The sequence below is a fragment of the Dermacentor variabilis genome, chromosome 9 (genome assembly GCF_050947875.1).
Source record: "Dermacentor variabilis isolate Ectoservices chromosome 9, ASM5094787v1, whole genome shotgun sequence".
NCBI lineage: Eukaryota > Metazoa > Arthropoda > Arachnida > Ixodida > Ixodidae > Dermacentor > Dermacentor variabilis.
Genome location: NC_134576.1, coordinates 92993625 through 92998509, shown reverse-complemented (window position 1 = coordinate 92998509; position 4885 = coordinate 92993625).

The window sequence follows — 4885 nt, the reverse complement described above, 5'->3', positions numbered from 1 at the left end:
TACACCACAATATTCTGTGGCAAGATAAATTCGTGCCTGTTTCGTTGAACGGTTGAGAGGAAGGCCCGTTATCTTTTCTATCGGGAAGAACTCTGCGCTCCCGGAGGTTTCAAGTGTGCGCGATGACTGTTTGCTAAGATAAGAGTGGGCCTATTTGCGACAAGAAAAATGTACCGTCGCGGCATTTGTTGCTGCCGCTTTAAAGTTTGGGACATATTTATGGGTCAGCTTGAGAGGAAGGTTGGGAGGGGGTAGGTGTCGCGGCAGAAATTTCCTTTGTTTTAACCTCCAGCAGCCCGGTTTTTGTGATTTTGATTCGCATTGCGCGAATAAGCTTTTATTGTCAGCCAATCACGCATTTCTTGTTAACATCCCTGCCTTCCCACTTTCTCTCCTCCTCCTCCTCCTCCTCCTCCTCCTCCTCCTCCTCCTTCTTTATATGTGTATAAATTTTACACATGTGCTCAAATGGTGAATACACTTATCGTACCGGGGAAATATATTTTTGAAGCATAAATACTTTTGTTTGTTCGAGCCAGCATCGATATGCATCGTTTGCCTTAGGCGAGAATCCGTTGCCGGCATTACCCATGGTGCTAACCTCTCCTACATGCACATTTAACTTCTAAAAAATTCGCTTAATGAAAGCCTGAATTTGTTTACCACAATTAATAAGCTAAAGGCAACATATATCTTTCAATAAAGTGTAATATTTTTCTTTTATTATTATTCATTGTACAGCAGGCATCTTACACTAAGGTTGCCTTGTCGTGATCTTGTGCATGTGACTTTTGTCTCTTTCTCTCTCTCTCTCTCTGTATTTCCATATTTGTACCCCCCCCCCCTCCTCGTCCTAGTGTAGCGTAGCAGACCCGACCTTTTGTTCTGCTTAACTTCCCTGCATTTCATCTTTCTCTTGCCTGAAACTATGCAACAATAGTTAGTTCAACTGCGATTTTTACAGAGCAATAAACGGTTGCGACGAATCGCCATGCTTTGATATAATACGATTAAACACACCACTTGTGATGTGAATGTACCACGTGCGTGGACATCCAACTTCTAAAGCTTGATTAACTTAGGGTGGCAACAGTATTCACAAAAGCGCAAGAGTTTAGATGGGTTACCACTTCCTAGTTTATAGTGCGCAATTACTGACACAGCAAAGTGTGATAAAATCAAAAGTCAAATGCTCTGTAAAAAAAGAGGTCAAGAAAAGAGCAACCTAAGTGAAAGTGAAGCGCCTACATAAAGCACGAATGTCTGTAACAAAAGTTGTCGGCAGTCTTGCCTTCCAGAGAAAAAAATCCGGGGGAACCCATCGTACGATGACTGTCGACGGTAATGCAATTAGCATTCGCGCACTGTAGCGACACAGCCGGTTGCTGACGACGCATTTCTTTCGAATCTGCAGTAATATAGTGGTCATTCGGAGAATGACATTGCTTCGGGTGTATTGTTTGTTTAATAACTGCAGCTCTGGGTATTTACGAATGCAATGCACGCAACCTTGTTCTCGCACACGCTAGCCATGAGCACGACGGCATGAACGCAATTATATGGCGACGACGCAGAGACGACGATACAATGACAAAGAACGAATGACGTTGATGGAATGACGATGACGACAGTACGACAATAGTATGGCCGCGACTGTGGAATTACGATGGCTTGGCGATGGCATGACGAGTGTTGGATGATGAAAATAGAGGGACGACGACGGAACAACTACGACGACATTGCGACGATGGTATCGCAACGAATACACGGGGATGACTGTATTCATGACCACGGCTCAAATACTACAATAAAATAGCTACGGTATGAGAACGATGGGATGAAGGTAAGGTTATGGCGACGATTGCGGGACCACGACGGTATAATGATAATCGGAGGATGAATTTATACTGATGGGGATGGAATGACCACGACATCATCACAACGACGATGTGAAACCGAATGCATGACAGCTGTACGACGACGATGGTGTGACGATGATGGCATTACAAAAGTCCAATGACGATGCTGGAATGAGGCTATGGAACAAGCACGACGGCATCACAACCAGGAGCTAGTGGCCACCTGTTCGAAAACTTGGTTCACTGGATCAGCGTGAAATGCGCGACGATAGCAGCACAACGAAAGTGAGCTGACGAAGATGGAATGGCGATAATGAAATGAGTGCGTCGGTATCACGACGATGGTATGACAACTAATGCGTGACGATGACAGAAATACGAGAGTCGGATGATGAAGCTGTAATGACGACGATGCAATGACCAGAACGGCATCATAGCCACGCATCATACCCAAGCTATTATAAAGCTTGCTTCACTGCGGCGACTTAAAAGGCGTGATGACGGCAGCATGACGAGAGTATTGAGACGTCCTCTATCCCAAATTAAAACCTAATCATTTCAACTGAATTGCGGGGAACGCGGGGTGGAGTGCAGCGGGTTAATTTTGACCACCGGGGCTTCTTTAACGCGCGCCTAAATATAAACACACGAGCGTTTTTGCATTTCGCTACCATCTGAATGTGACCTCCGCGTCTGGGATCGAACCCGAGACCTCGCGCACAGCCGCGCTCCATAGCCACTGAGCAACTGCGGCGGTGCCAATGGATCGCAACAGCAACTTCTTGACGCTGTGCCAAAGACCGAGGCTAACAGGAAATAAAACGTGGGCGCAAACTCATGCTTTTTATCTGTCTAAGATCGATGATAAGCTGCAGGGGACAATTTTTTTTCTTCCCTATCACTCATTTCAAAGACAATGCGCGTGCTATCTCTTCCTCCACGTGTGGGCTAACCCATGGTGTCCAAAGGAAAAAAGAAAGGATCACTTCAGCTTTATGACCTGCTGTAAAACACGAGCACGAGCGAGATATGTGCAGTGCGTACTCGTGTCACGGGTGCGTAGTTCGCCGTAGTGTAGGAAGTGAGGTCTACGTGTGCAAACCTTGAACGCACATTTTGGAGCGCAGCAGTCGTGTATACACGCGTTTAGAACTGTGGAGGCGAACAAACAGAGTGGAATAAGTTGCCAACATGAGCTCGAAGCGAGCTCCTGTGCCATACAGATAATGATAGTAATTATCACAATAGCCTAATAATAGTGAATCTGTCCACGACGTGTAGTTTATTTGACGTGTTCAGGGACAGCTGTGAGGTCTTAGTGGTGGCGCACGCATACAGTAAAAAAAAAAAGGAAAGAAACATGCAAGTGAATGTAAGGAAATAAATGTATCCTGTGAAAGTCTGAACAAGAATTGAGAACTAGGCATGATATGAAAAAAAAACAAACAAATGCATGATATATAAAAGGATAACTATGACAAGGACAATTCACACACAAGAAAACGCAAGGTAAGTTCAATACTAGAAGAAGGAGAAAAGTACTTGATGAATGTGTGAAAATTGCTTCGAAACAGCAATGCAAAGATTAAAAAAAACGCACAGTCACAATGACTTATGAAAATTATCAAGATTAATAAAATAACCTTTATAAATGCTTTGTATTCTGTATCTTGTTTCAGTTGTACCATGTTCCAAATTCCGCTTGAGATCACCAGGGAGCATGCCGGATCTTTCAGCGAACACTTGCAGAATTTTTTTTTTAAATGCCTGTGGCAAGTAGCACAAGTATAGTCACTGAGCTCGTCTACGCGAAGATGCGGACATTACTTGAAAAAAAAGGGAAATACATAATGGACTGATAAACAAGAATTCACGAATTAAGTTTTAAGCTAATTACCTTATGGCACATATTCCAATTTACAAATCCTAGCCGGCAGTTAGCAAGGCAGCTCCACTTGGAACGAATTCTCAGGATGACACCAGTTTCGAGATATGTATTCCCGAACTTTGCGGAGAAATGCATTGGCATCCCAATTACTTTTGTGCTTTAATGCATAAGACGAAGTTTGTAAGAAACTAAGTGGGACGACAGTGCATTTTTACTGAAAGTTTATGGCGCATGTCTCGTAAATAGTGTCATCCACTCAACTTTTTTTCAAGCAGGAACGCCTTGCAGTCTCACCCGCTAGAATTTGTAAATTGCAATATGTGTCATTAGGTAATTAGATCAAAATAATTAGTGCATTTGGGTTCATTAGTTGATTATGCATTTTATTTCTTGTGCTTGTCCGCCTCTTCGAGTAGACCAGCTCATGGACTAGAATTGCGCTAATCTGCTACAGGCAAGTTTAAAAGTATTTTTTGAGAGTTCGCTTAAACACCGTGTATAGATCTTTCCGCGTTCGTGCAAAATCAGTCAACTCGGTTATTAATTAATTGACTAATTCATTCTTTTTATTAATGCGCCCAATAACAATCTGGTGGTCTTCGTACAACTACTACTACTACTACTACTACTACTACTACTACAACTACTACTGCTGTTATTATTATTGTTATTATTGACGATCAACTGGCGGAGCATTAACAAAGCGAATACTACCACCACCACCAACACCACCATCACTACTACTGCTATACTACTACTACCACTTCTACTGTTATTATTATTATTATTATTATTATTAACAACCAGTTGGTGGAGCAGTAACAAAGCGTCTGCTCAATGCTGTGTCCTTGGCTGATGTTTTTCTGCAATGAAAACTGTACATGACCGACGCACTCGATAAGGTAGTTCATGTATTGCGCCCGGAATGGTGGAGAGGTGCTGTGTATAGAAACTTCGATTGTATTTTCACGGTGACGATCGCTGAGCAACCACCGCTCTAGCAAAGTAGCTATACCGTTCAGCTGCTGGTTGCGGGTTTGATTCCGTACCTTATCCATTCCGATGTGGGCTTAATGAAAAAAAAAAACACTCGTACACCTCGATTTAGGGGCTGGTTTAAGAACCACAGATGCTTAAA